The sequence below is a fragment of the Triturus cristatus genome, chromosome 10, assembly GCF_964204655.1.
Source record: "Triturus cristatus chromosome 10, aTriCri1.1, whole genome shotgun sequence".
Classification (NCBI taxonomy): domain Eukaryota; kingdom Metazoa; phylum Chordata; class Amphibia; order Caudata; family Salamandridae; genus Triturus; species Triturus cristatus.
Genome location: NC_140593.1, coordinates 59,679,035 through 59,694,316, shown reverse-complemented (window position 1 = coordinate 59,694,316; position 15,282 = coordinate 59,679,035).

The following is a 15,282-nucleotide window of genomic DNA, read 5'->3' as shown; positions in this document are numbered from 1 at the left end:
TTAGATGCAGAAAAGGCTTTTGACAAAGTACTTTGGCACCATCTCTTCCATACATTGGCTGAATTTATTATGGGTTCCTCATTTATTCGTATGATTTCAGCTTTATATTCGGGTCCGTCTGCTCAATTTTTAATTAAAAGTCAGAGGTCTGATAAATTTCTACTTTACAGAGGTACTAGGCGAGGATGCCCATTATCACCTTTACTTTTCCTACTTGCAATAGAACCTTTGTTACTTGCGATTCGAAATTCCAAAGAAATTGAAGGTCATATTATTAACAATGTTCCTATTAAAACCTCTGCATACGCTGATGACGTGCTTCTCTATATTGGTAATCCAGCTTAGTCAATTCCTTCATTATTAAATTTAATTAATGCTTATTCTCAATTTTCAGGATACTCCCTAAATACAAAAAAAACTGATTCTATTCCCTTAAATGTTCATTGTTTACCAGTTATGGTTCCCAACAAAGATATGATTTAGGCTGCTGACAAAATCAAATACCTGGGTATATTATTTTCACATAATACAAAACAATCAATTACATTAAACTGTGAATGTATTTTAGAATATATCAGAGAAAATTTTCAAAAATTGTCTGTACTCCATTTAACCAGGTGGGGAAGATAGATATTATTAAAATGTTTATTGCTCTGAAAATCTTTTACTTTCTATCCACTATGACTATACAGCTTACTCTTAAATTCTATAAAAAAACTTGATAGCAATATTACCAGATTTATTTGGAATACCAAACCTCCTCGCATAAGCTATAAGAAATTGAAGGTTGTCAAGAACAATGGTGGTTTAGGTTTACCTGATTTTGTAAAGTATCATAAAGCTTTCATTTTAAAGTAAAGTACATTATGGTTTCAAACTGTGACACCTAATAATATTCCTACTTGGCTTAGTATTGAATAAAGCTTGGTTGCCCCATTTCCGTTGCCGGCATTAGTCACCATGTCCAAGTCAACAAGTTGGTTCCGGAAATTAACTATTGTGAAATCTACTAAATTTATATTAAATGATCTTTATTCAGTTTTTCAATACACAATGGCATTTACATTACACTCATCATTATGATCTAATCCTAGATTTAAGTTAAATAGATCCACAACATTTTGGACTACCTGATTAAAGCTGGTATTTTTTACTTGAAAGAGATATACCGTGACAATACATTTTTTATCTTTTCAGGAACTACAACAATTGTTCAAACAAAAAATCTACAGATAGTTATAAATATGATATATTATTCAATACTAGACTCTTTCCATAATAATGTTCCCCAGAATGCGACATCTGATTTGGCCTCCTCTTCCCATGCTGTATCTTTCTTTTATAAAGAAAATTGAATGAAAATACAAATGATAATATTATTTTCCTAACTTCTATTTGGAATAAAGAATTAGATATTGTTTTATCCTTCGATATTTAGCGGAAAATCTGGCTGAATAACGTCTCAGGATGGTTGTCCGTTTCTATATATCAAACAAATACATTTTTTTAATTTAATTGCTTATGGACTCCTTTTAGGTTATTTAAAGCTAAATTTTTGAATTTTTGTGTATGTTGGAATTGCTCTCAACAAGAAAGACTGTAAAAACATATGCTCGTTGATTGTCCAAACAATAGTAAGTTTTGGAATGATGGGAGAGGGCCTGCTTGGATTGTTGCGAGCGATGTGAACTTGGCTGCTGGGCCTGGGAGCCGCCTCCAGGGATCAAGACAAGAGGTGGGGACTGGAGAAGACGTCAGCCTCGAGTGTTGTGGCCCACATAGCCTAGGCGGTGTCTGGCGCCTGACGGGCCTGAGAAGCACGGGAGCCGCCATCCTCAGAGAGGAGAAGCTGCTGCGCCTCACCCAGTGAAGTATGTTGAGTGAGCTGGGCCAAGTGGGGTGAGATTAACGGAGGCCGAATAGACTCCCCTTCAGATGCCTGAGAGACACTGAGCGTGCCATGGCCGGACAAGTGGGGAACTCCAGAGAGCACTGTGAGCAGCACCGAAACAACTGCGGTGATTGGGGAGGTGGTGGGGAGCCGCTGGGGGGCTATCGATCTCAGCTTGAGGAAGCTGTGCATGAGACAGCATCCAGACGCAATGACGACGAGGATGGACAGTCCAAACCTCAGTGCCGCTGTCCCCCCAGGCTCTGACTGAAGCTGTGGGGTGCCTGCTCAGATTGCCAAGGCAGAGGTGTAGCTTGGTTAGTAAGATTGAAGGGGAGGGTGGTGAGCTCCAGACTGTCCGAAAATCAGAATCTCATCTAATGTTCAAACACATTATAGGACAAGCAGGGTGCATGCGAGGGAACTAACGGGCAGTGGCAAGGGAGATGAATGTGGATTGGTAGGAGAACTAAGTGAGAAAAACACAATTTTTGGTAAAATAAGTAATATTCTGAGGACTTTGAAACCAGAGTCGCAGTGTGTGTGTGTGCGTTTGTCTGTCTATGTCAAAAGCACAGGTGAAATCCGACTGACATCTCAAAATTCCCGACTGAAAGCACCTGTACCCAACTATTTATCAGAAAAATCATTTATAAAGTGGGGGTATAACACCCCAAACACCCCCCTGAAGCGATACCCCTGGCCACAAGCGAAGCGATCTTGGCTGCTCGGGCTGGAGCCACCTCCACAGGACCACCTTGAGAAACTGTGGCTGGGAAGGAATTGATCCAGAGAACTGCGCTTTGTGTGGCCTTGGGGGGCACCCTGCAACTGGCAGGACTGGGCTGCACCAGAGCTCGAGCCCTCTGAGAAGAAGGGTGAGTGAGAACCCGCTCCACCTTCTCCCTCCCCAGGAGTGGGAGGGGTGAGAGTAAGGAGAAGATGATTATCATCCTGGCGGCGGGTTAAGCGATATTCTTGAGCGTGCTGAGGCCTAGTGGCTGGCATAACGTGTGATACCGTGCTGCCAGTAACTGGCCATCTGGAGACTTCTCTTACGCATCTTGAATATCCTGAGAGATGCTTATCTGCTACAAGATTGGGGCCCCTCCCGAGCCAGACACAGGCATTTGTCCCTCTGCAGCGGTGCCCCTGTGCCTGCACTGCCCATTGGGTCTATTCCTCAGCCTGCGACACCTGAGGTGAAGATGGTCTGGGGACCCATAGAAGGCAGCATCTGTATAGTGCTACTGGAAAGGGGCCCGGCTGGTGGCTGAGATGATCGTCTCTGGCGGTCGCTATGGCATCCACCAGGGGAAAGAAGGAACGCTCTCTTAAAGATATGGTCACGAGGTTGGCTGCGGTCGCGACTGGGGAGGGCAGACTGGCTCTGAGGCCAGATACAGAGATGGAGGGGGCCGAGGAGGAGGCCCCATTAATGAGATCCTTCATGGACGTACTCTTTGCATCTATTTGTGAGGACATTCAAGCAGTCAACATGGAGCTCAGCCAAGATGTTAAGGAAGTCAAACGAGTTCTGGTGGATGTGAGAGTGTCCACTCTCGAGGACCATGAGTCCAGCCGCGATGAGATTGTGTTTTTGCAGCAGGAAATTATCTGACTGTGAGAAGGAGTCTATTATGCGCAAAGCACGGGAAGCCTAACTTGTGCAGTTCAGAGGCCATCCCCTAACATTATATCAAGACCTGATGGTGGTCATTCTTCAGAGCAGACAATCTATAACTACTTTCCCCTTGACCAAAGGCATCCCGTACAAATAAGGGTATGCGTTCAGACTCATCTTATACTGGAATGAATTTCTCCAACTGTGTGCATATGCTCCGATTCTATCATCTAATTAGTGATCCTCCTGGATAAAGGAAGTAGCCTGAAAATAAAATACCCCCAGGTCTCTGATCATACCGAGCTTGCAAAGTGAGCAAACACAACCTCTCCTTACAAGAATTCCTTTTGCCTATTCATTCTCCTTCATTCTCCTTCTACCATCTATCTATACATAAATCCATTTACCCTTCATCTAGCCTTATCTACCCATCTCTTCACCTTTGCATCCACCCATTCACAAAATCTATCCATCCATTCACATATACATTTATGCTTTCATACATACGTATATCAATATATTCATGCATCTGTATTTTAACCCATCCATCAATTCTCCTTTCTCCATCTAACCATTCACCCTTTCATTTGTCAAACCTTTCACCCTTCTATACAACCTCTCCATCTGTCATTGGTGCACCATTCATTCATTAATTTCTCCCACCATTCAACCACTTTATTCCATCTATCCATTTTATGGTCCACTCCCTTTCTTTGCCTTTCTTCTTTACCCATCTTGTTTCTCTCACGCTTCTTTTCCCCAATTTTACTTGCTTTTCTTTCTGTTTCCTTCTCTGTACATGCCAGCCAAAAGCCCAAACCCCTCTTTTAGACATTCCCTAACAGATATTTATAAGCTTTTGTCCCCAGATTTGCAGACAGAGGAAGTTTAAAATGGCTAATTCACAAGGCCATCAGGCCTATTGTCAGCGTCTGCTTAAGCTGCTATAATGGGGGGGTTCCCTACGCCACTGTCTTGGATGCTAAAAATAGGCAGACAACCATGGCTGATGAAGATTAATGCGGTGGGATGAACACATGACGCTCCCATGGATACCCCACGCTTATCACATGCACATAGGCTAGGATGGAAAGTCACTAGATCCCTCCCCTACCTCTGGAAGCCACACCCCCTAAAAAAATTAGCTATGGTTAAGGCCAGGTGACACCCTCCTCCTCAAGATACATATTTGGAGAAAATCTACAACTGGATAGTGATGAATGGCCGAGTGCAATTAGCAAGGTTGACACATCTGGCCCTATGCAGTTGACAACTTGTTCATGGATAGACCAGTGGAGAGATTGCGATCAGTGTTAGAAATTATCGATGATTTGGGATAGTTGTTGGGGCTAGTATTTACCGGTTGAGATTGGTGCCAGTCAAACATTGCCTCTGGTCTGCTACGAACAAACCCAACCAGTGTTCAAGAGCACTGAAGGCCATTGGCTTCAACAGATGGAAAATCACCTACAGTGAGTGGTCCTTGCTACATAAAAACATGTATGCCTCTGGTGGGCCTGTGTCCAGATTCTGAGAAAAACGATCAGGTGCCACAAATTTAGCAAGAAGTGAAAAAAATGTATTTGATCTGCCCATCACGTTGGTAAATATTTGAGTGCAAGCATTAGGTTGGACATTTCTTGTAAGGTCAGTGATGTGATCTCAGAAACATACTGAAACAATTTCACTGGGAAACCATCCCATCATGGTGAGCCTCCTGTCCTCAAAAGCTCAGTAGTGCTCTTCCATTTGTTTCCCTCCAAAGATGTTGACAAATTTCCAAGTACAATTGGGGAAATAGCAACTTGCTTCTTGCCCATGATAGCTCATTGTTAAAACGTCTTCCATTGTTGAGCTTGCTGGTGAACTTTTAATCTTTGTGTGCCAGTGCTGAATAAGGGTCGAAAAGGCAAACGTTCCCAATCAAAACCCACTGATCTCAAGTGATTAAACAAAGCATTTATCTGTTGAATCACCTTCTCGCGTGATGTAAATGAAACTTTTCTTTTGAGAGTGAGCTGTGTTTGACGTAGCCAGGAAACACATCACATGTTCAACATTTCTTGCAGCCATACACATAAGATCACATGTGGTTCGTATGAACAGCATCTGGCCATCGTAGAGAACACCAAATGTTTCTTGTTTTATGTCAGGATATTCCACAATTTGGCCAGGTGAGATCTGGCTTTCCTCTGTAGAGTGCTGTTCAGCTGGAGTCAGAGTGCCACAGCACAAGTGCCACAAACCTTCTCCAGTGAATTCAGCTTCTGTGTCTGAAGGTCCAGAGCATTATGACCCTGTTGAATCTCATTTTAGCTGCAAACTCAAAGGATGAAAGGTTCACCAGGAATAGCTTTGTGCTTCTGTTCATGTCTGGTGGAATAAGGTCTGGTACAAATAAGTGTAAGAAAAAACCCCTGGACATATATTGTACATTGCTCGTGCACTTTAAGAACTTCCACAAGCCAAAATCAAACCAGGTTGAGCGGGTGCTGACCAAAACAGTAAGGTTGAGTGCTGTAGTACATTTTTTATGTAACTTAAGGTAAAGGATAGTCCAGAGAAGGTCTCCAGGGTCTCAAATGTTCCTCATATGGAGACTTAGAGTGTTGTAAATTCCTGGTCACTCAAAACTTGAGGAAAAGGCTATTTGTGAAGAAAGAATTTTATCTCTTGGAGAGCTTCAGCCTCACGAGCAAGAAAAAGGCTTGGTCCACAAAGTTCTTGCAGGCTCCTGTTCAGACATGCTAGAAATAGGAGATGACACTAGTGACATTAATATCTCAACATGGATTTGCTCCTCAAATATGAATCCTGCTTTGGCATCTACCGCCTCAGAATCAAAGTCTCAGGCTGTGACACCTTCTCCTTGATGACCACCTTCTCAATGCCGAAACTTACGACAATAGATCGCAAATTTCATAAGTGACTGAAAATGAAAGTGAGTGCATGTTCTTATCGAACTTCTTGTCTAATTATAGGATGTCAAATGGGTGTACAATGTGCATATGACTAAGCTGACTGATTATATTTCATTTTATGTAACAAATGTTTTTATTTATTGCAATCACACTTTTATGGTGATTTGACTGAAATAAAGTACTTTGATTGAAAGCGAGCGTGTAACACTCAATAAGATTGGAGGGCTATCATTGGCAAAGCAGGTGGATCCTGTGAGGTCCATAAGACAGCATACCAAAAACAGGGCTACGACAATGCATCCTCCACTTTTGAAGCAGGAGGCACAATTCTTCCATAAAATCCCACCTTTATTTGCAGCTTCTGCATAGCTTCCCTGTCTGAAGAGCAGCTCTGCTTAGTTTTTTCATAAATGATCCCCATCTTAAGTTAATGACTGCTTTCCTTCTCACTTCCTCCACGTTCTGAATGTCATTGCCTAGCACTGTCCATATTCATTAACTGTGTGGTGATTAAAAAGGCAAGAAGCATTTTGCAGCTTGTCCTCATATCCAATTTTGCCAAAACATACAGAAAAAAGAACTGAAGGATTTAAAAATAAAGCGGTAATGCACACCGATGGTCTCAGAAGAAACCTCAACAGTAATGCATATACACACCCATGTTGCTGCTTTACCAACCTCTGCAACAGGAACAGTTCTCACCGGTGACAACTTGATCCTGGTTGAATTGTCCAAGATTCCCAAAAAACGGTCTCCTCCTTAGTAACACCATAGCACATTTTAATGCAAATGAGGATCCAGAAGAACACTGCCTGTTTCTGGACTGATTTGCTTTTCCTACTGCCACAATAACCAAGAACGAGAGGACTGTCTACTCCGAAGTCTCGCTCACAATAAGTGTAAACACTGACCACCCTCGTGGGATCCAGGCAATGCAACCTCTCCTCCTTTGTGGGATGAAGCGTGGGATAAAAAGATGGCAGGGTGATAGACTGAGCCAGGTGAAAGGGGGAAATCAACCTGGACAAGAAAGCAGCTCTGGTCTGCAACACCAGTTTGTCCAGGAAAAAGAACGTGAATGGCAGACAGACACTCAGTGCTTGTATCTCACTGTCATGTCTCACTGATGTAATGGCAACCAAAAATACTGTTTTATGGCCAACAAACGAAGTTGGCAACTATAAAGGGTCTCGAACAGAGCCCCCATAAAAAAGGCAGAAACAAGGTTGAGATCCCATTGAAGCATAATAAAGGGAGACTGGGAATACAGATTAGTCAATCCCTTAAGGAAGATCATCACAATTGGGGATTTAAACAGGGAAGGCTGGTCTGGGAGACAGAGAAATGCTGATGTGAAATAACGCTTGATGGTACCTACCACACACCCTATCTGTGCAAGAGAGGTCACAAACTTGAGGATCTCTGACAACCTGGTCAACAAAGGATCAGTGTTGTTGCCCAAGCACCATGAAACAAAGACATTCCATCTTTCAGAGTACACCGATTTCATGGAAGGACTGCAAGCAAACAAGATGACGTCTATCATCTCAGGAATTAGCTGAAAGGAGCTTAAATGAGCCCACTCAGCCTTCATGATTCCTCCTCAGAACCCAAGGAATCAAGAGTATGAGGAAGGGTGAGTAGTGAAGCAGAAAGTTTCACCTTAACTGAAACTTGCCCCCCCTCTCCCCCAGGGCATCTCTCAACGGATACTGGATGGCACAGACCTGCTGGCACTGAGAATTCTTTGAGTAGGCTCCCACAGGGAGAAGATATCCTGGACCAACTCTGGAAGAAGACGCCACCTGTGATCGGTAAGATAACGCCGGCTCAAGCGGTCAACTCCGATATCCAGATACCCTGCCAGGTTATTGACTGTAAACCTTATCCCTTGATTGTGTGCCAAGATCAGTGTCTACACGCCTTATTACAGAAGAGATAAGACCGCACTCCCCCTTGCTTGTTTTCATAGCACATGGAGGTAGTATTGCGCATCAAGATCTGAACAGACAGACCATGAATGGCAGGGAGGCAGCCCTCTAGGGCCATATATAATGCCTGCAGCTCTAGCAGGTTGCAAGGTTGATACTAGGCACCTGATCATCTGGAGACAGAGGCCTTGGATCTCCAGATTCCCCAGAACCTTGGAGTAGAGGCATCCGTCACTACCGTGGTCATGGTTGGAGGGGGACCAAAGGATATTGCTCAGAGAAGGGACTTTTATTCCCCCTGGCAGATGACATCCACTGCAGCTTTAAGGAAGATCACAATGGTGTCCGACAGATCTCCCCCATGCTGAAACCACTGTCTGCAGAGGCACCAAAGCAGAGCCCTCACAGGCTAACAAGTATGACTAAGAGAAAACAGGAAGCCAGAAGGCGTAAGTCCAGCAAGCCTGGGAGTCGCACGCCTTCCTGGAAGGATGGAATCATAGCCTGGATGTCTTGGATCCTCTGGAGAGGAGGAAAGACATGGAGACGTTGGGAGGGCTCTTGACAAAATCAGAGAAAACAATTAGAACTGCAGAGCTCCCATCAATCGCAGATGGAGTGTCACCACCTCTGGAGACTCTGCCTTGATCAGCCAGTTATCCGGGTACAGGAAAATCGGCATCCCCCGATCATCTGTGATGTGTCACCACCACCACCCTTACCTTGGCAAAGATGAGGTGGCGATGTCAAGCCTAACACAAGAAACACAAAGTGGTAATGGGTGGAACCTACCACAAAACACAGGTACTTCCTACTACTGCAGGATCATAACATGAAGCATCCTGCAAACTGAATAACACCAAAAAGTCGCCCATTTCCAACAGCAACAGGACCTGAGCGAAGGTCAGCATCTTGAACTCCTTTCTGATTGAACGTAGACTGCCATCCTTCTTTTGATCAAGGAAGTGTTTTGAGTGTCAACTCTGCCCAATTTCCTGCTCTGACACCAACTCCACTGCTCCTTTCATGAGAATCGCTGCCATCACCGGTTTTGAAATGAAGAAGTGGTCTCGGACATGTAAGAAGGTTTGGGAGGGGTGGGCGTGAAGAGCATCAGGGAAGAGTAGGGTGTGCCCTCTATCCATTATTTGAATGACACCCTGGTACACAGTGATGACCTGCCAGGCCCAAAGAAAGGAGGACACCCAACCAATCACAGTCTCCTGCCTGGTGTTCTGATAAGTATGTACTGGAGCTGCTCCGCTGGTTGGGTTGTGGAGGAGGAGGACATAACAGTGCACTGCTGCCTCTTCCTATGGCTTTTCCCCTGCCTCTGTACTGGCTGCTGAAAGGCTTTGCAGGCTGTTCTTGTTGGTATTTAGCTTGCTGCTGGTGAAAACTGAAATCCACAAAAGCTGAGAAACTGCCTGCCTGTAATCCCTTTGGGGTGGATGTTATAGGCCAATAGACCAAGCCATTACCCTTAAATCTTTCCAACGCAGAGTCCACTTTAACACAAAAGAGGTAGGTGCCATCAAATGGGAGATCCATAACGGTAGCCTACACATCTGCGGAAAACCCAGACGTCCACAGCCAAGCACATCAGCATATGGCAACAGTGGATCCCATGGCTTGAGCTACTGAATCAGCTGTGTCCAGCCCAGATTTAATATTGTGCCAACAGGCGTCATCCTTTGAGACCTTAGAACAATTATCCCCGAGGCCTTCAAAAACATGCAGGCCATCAATTGAAGCATGTCCCACAAAGAATGCAAATATGGCAAGAAAGCGTGAACCACTTAGGTATTTGAGCGGCACATTACCAGCAGAGATTTTCTTCCTACATGTTTCTAAATCAGGGGTCTCCAGCTACCTCTGAGTAGCTCACCTGTGTGCTGCCCAGCTTATTAAAATTGAAAGCTTTTGCTTGGTTTAATTATTATGCTTATAAAAAAATTGAAATTATACAAGCACTAATATTAGCTCTCAGTACAGAAAAGATTGGAAACCCCTGTTCTAAATGGTTGGATTTTCTGTAAGAAGAGGCAGTAGGGAAGGTTCCCAATGAATGCCGTGAAGAGCAACATGCCTGAATTACTAAACTTTCTAGTGACGGATGAGCCACCAAAAAAGAAGGATGACCAGGGGTGGGGCGATAAAGTCTTGCCACCAACCTAGTTCCAGCCGGAGTGGAAGATCGTTTTTCCCTGGCAGCCAGCATCTGTCCCATCATTAAAAGGTAAAAGTGGTTCAGACGAGGAGTTGAAGGCTGCAGAGCCTCTGCTGGTACATTTGCCTCAATAGATGGTAGGAGACGTTTCAACACTTCTGGAGCCTTCCGTACGACAGAGTGGAAGGAAGTGGGGGGCCTGAAGAGAATCTCGCTCTTCAGCTGAAGGGAAATATATATATCACTGGGAGACGTGAGGCTCATAAATTCCAGTGCTTGTATAGCAAGACCCTAGTCCAACCCAGCATCATAAATTCTAAGAGAGTCCATGTCTTTCCCAAAGGACTTGTAAAGGGGGGCATTTGCAAGGGCCGGTTCTTGACAGTATCTCTGCTTATTTTCAAGAAGCCATTTAATCTCTCTCCTCGATCTATACTCCTGCGTAGGATGCAATGACCCTGAAAACATTCCCTAAAAGACCTCCCTATTCCACACCTCCTCTACAAAGAGTGCAGGATTATATAGCCGTGAAAGTGAACTGAACAGCTCTTGATTATTTGATTTTTCAGCACCACACGATTTAATCAAAGCAATTGGGTGTGCACATATGGTTGTTTCCGCATAGGCTATGGGATTAGAGAATAACACATTCACCCCACTGAGTCTTAGAACTCTTAGGAAAAAAGTAGGGTTCTTCAGCAACCAGACTGGATATCTACAAGGATTGTCCTGGTACTGTGTTATCTTCCTTTCAAGCATGCTCCAAGTGATACATGTGGCTCAACAGACCTGTCAAGCAGGACATGAGTGTGGTGACACAGCATGACCACAGCCCCTACTCTGAATATTCTGTGGAATTCAGAGGACTCATCCCTGCCCATTCAGGTCAGTCTTTCTCCTTAGAAGTATTTGACACCTCTTTCACTCTTCTTTAAGGCTAAGCATAAGCTGAGAACTGGCAGAGACATCTTCCAATTAGCCTTAGGACAGTTCAGGCAGGTAAAATATATCTTTCTAAAATATTACTTTTCCTTAATATTTATGAAAAATCTGATGGCACGATTAAATTGCATTTTTAATTAAAAAAATTTAAAAAGTTGTTTAATTATTTTTCTAGATGGTCCTATTCCTGAGATTTATTATTGTAATATACACTCTGATTTTCTACATAAGACAGTTAGGTGAGCCAGAGAGAAAATAGCTTTTTTGTCCTTGTAACTGTAGGCACATGGTCACATTCATTTACTACTTGTCACACTTCTAAACATCATGCACCCTACCTTGTGAGCTGCAAGGCCTATGTAGGGTTGACTTAGTAATATTTAAAAGGAATGTTTTCTCCCGTCAAAAAAAGATAATTCTGACTGGTCTTTCTTTTTTTTTTTTTTAAATGATTTTTATTAGCAATTTTTTCACAAAATTATACATAAACCTCCCACCCCTCCCTTTGGACCAAGATATTACTTCACATCATATTCATCCACAAGAGAAAACAGTTCGATAGATCTGGAGAATAATACAACATATATTGTCAGACTCAGTACAATTACAATACATATTCACCCAAATAAGATCATAATATTGACCAAGCATTTTAGGTGTGATCTAGTTGCCAATGCAAAAGCGGACCCCAAATCTGCATCCCTCTTCTCTTTTTTCTCCTCACTTTAGTTTTATATATAGCTACTTCCAAAGTGCAGATTGCTAATAGTCTGGATCTCCATTGTGCATAAGCCGGTGCACTAGCATCCAGCCACGCTGAAGCTATACATAGTCGAAGGACAGCCATAGCTATAAAAAATAAGGTCCTGCATATGATTAGGTCTTTGATTATTAGATATTCCTAGCACAATTTCCTCCCTAGTGATAGATATATTAGCTTGAAAAATTTCTGAAAGGAAATCAGAGATTCCTTTTATCAAACCTGACAGTTTCTCACATGAGGCAAACATGTGAATCATGTCGGCAGCGCCCAACGAGCAGCGTGGACATGTTGTTCCCTTTCCTACTGCCCATTTTGCAATCTTATATGGTGTATAATAAAGGGAGAAAAAAGTTTTATAAAATTGTGCCTGGAGATTTATAGACATTAAACACACTTGTGATAGTTCATACGCTCTCAGAGGAATATTCGGTTGGATTGCAAGTGAGGTCTGCCACTCCGTTAAATATTTTCCCAAGTCATCAGGGAGCTTATCCGTAAAAAGTTCATAGATGACGCCAATTTTAGGGGTATTTGGTCTACATATAGTATCTAGTACGATATTATTTTGAAATTTGTCACGTCCCCCTGTTTTCTTTTGCAAAAAATCCCTGATCTGTAGATATTTAAAAAACTCTCTATGGTTAATGGAATATTCAGTCTGAAGATCGGAGAAAGTTTTTAGGCCGCTTGAGCTATAAAAACATCCTAATTGCTGAATGCCATTCTCGATCCATCTCGGCATACAAGTGTCGTGGAATAGAGCTGGTAGCTCATAATTAAGCTCAATTGGGGTGTAACATGAAAAGCGGCCCAATCCTAGCAGTTTTCTTACATTAATCCAAACTTTATATATACTAGAGATGGTCTTGAGTTTTATTTTCTTAAAATAGTTGTCGTTCATGTGTCGCCAAAGACAACCCTCGCAGCCTATCCCTAGGATCAGTTCTTGTGGAGTGATCCTATCGGAATTGTGGCCTTCTCCTCTTGATAAGAGCACGATACTATATCTGATTACCGTAGCCCAATAGTATAGCTTAAAGTTTGGCATTCCAAGTCCGCCTCTTTCTTTGGGCAACATAAGCCATTTAAGTGCTCGGCGAGGTCTCTTATAACCCCAAATAAATCTAGAAAAGATATTTTCGATGTTTTTAAACTGTTGGGGAGTGAACTCCAGGCATATTGTGCGAAAGAGATATAAGAATTTAGGTAAATATAGCATTTTAATGACGTTACATCTCCCGCCAATAGTAAGATGTAGGTTGTCAAGTCGGAGTAGTTTTTTCTTGGTGTGTTTAATCAATGGGTCTAAATTTAAGCTAACTACACTATCTATGTTTGCGGTTATATCAACTCCTAGGTAGACAGCATGTTCCGTTACTCTATAGTCATCCATCTTAAGCTTGTCATTAATAACTATCTGTGTTTTAGTTGAGTTCAGCTTGTATCCGGAAATCTTACCAAAGCTAATCGCTTCCTCTTCTATCGCTGACATTGCTTGGATAGGATTACAGGTGACTATGGCTATATCGTCGGCATACGCTAGGATTTTTGTATCAATATTAAATGCCTTTATCTGAGTTATTAGCGGATGGTTTTCTAATTTCCGTATGAACGCATCTATATAAACTGCAAATAGTAGGGGAGAGCATGGGCACCCCTGTCTCGTTCCCCTAGTGATCTCAAATCTCTCTGAGAGTGTCCCATTAATCATAACGCTGGCTCCTGGGTCCACATATAATCCTTGTATGGCTGTAGTAAATTGTGATGTAAGTCCACACCTACCCATACTTTCCCAAAGGAACCTCCAGGAGACCCTATCGAAGGCTTTTTCTGCATCCAACAATATTAAAGCCATAGGGTCTCTTGTTTTTTCTGTGAAATCAAAAAGTGATATCACCCGTTGGACATGGTCCGATGTCGATCTCCCTGGGATAAACCCATGTTGACGAGGAGACACTATATTATGGATAATAGGGGCTAATCGGGCGGCCAGTACTTTTGAATAAATTTTCGAATCCCCATTTATTAATGTGATCGGTCTATAAGAGCCCATTTCCATGGGATCTTTATTTTTTTTCGGGAAGACCATGATTTTAGCTGTAGACCATGAGGGAGGTGGTTTACCGCCACTAAAGATGGTGCTAAACAATTCATGCATAATTATTCTAAGCTGTGTTGCAAATTTTTCATAAAACTCTGAAGGGATTCCATCTATCCCAGCCGCTTTTCCATTAGCTAATGTTTTCAATGCCATCTGGATTTCCTCCCACGTAGGGGTACTATTAAGATTAGCCTGTTCCTCCTCATTAAGGCAGAATCCCTCATATTGCTCGAAGTATTCAACCATGTTCTCCAGTTCTCTATTAGGCTCTTTATATAGATCTTCGTAGAATCTCTTAAACGCTCTTCTAATATCTGAGGCTTCCGTTCTCACCCCTCCATCTAAGTCTTTAATGTTCTGTATTGTATTTAATGTGTGTTCTTCTCTTGTACGAACAGCTAAGTGGTGTCCAACTTGTTCGCTGAGTTCATAAGTTTTTTTTTTATAGATCGTAGCTTTGCTAATAGCTTTCTCAATAAACACTTCCGATATCCGATTTCTAGCCACAGCCACCCGTTCTAATTCATCAATTACCTGCCCACTTAGTGTTGCTTTGACTAGTTCCGCCTCTGTCGTACTCAGGTTCTGTTGTAGTCTATCGAGTTGAGCCTTTCCTTCTCGGTTAAACCTAGTAGAGAACTGGAGAGTTTCTCCTCTGATCCCAGCTTTCAATGCGTCCCAAACTATCTCTATCGGAGCACTACCGATATTAACTTCCAAGAAAGCCGAGATCCCTTCCCTCATATGGTTATTATAACCTTCGTTCATTAAAAAGGCCCTTTCAAACGTCCAACTCCTCCGGGTGGCGCTGCTTCTGTTACATTCCAGATTTAATACTAGCGGGTTGTGATCCGAAAGTATCCTAGGTAGTTTGTTGATTGTGCACCTATTTTGCAGGGAATTGGAGATGAGGAAATAGTCAAGGCGTGCATGGCGTGA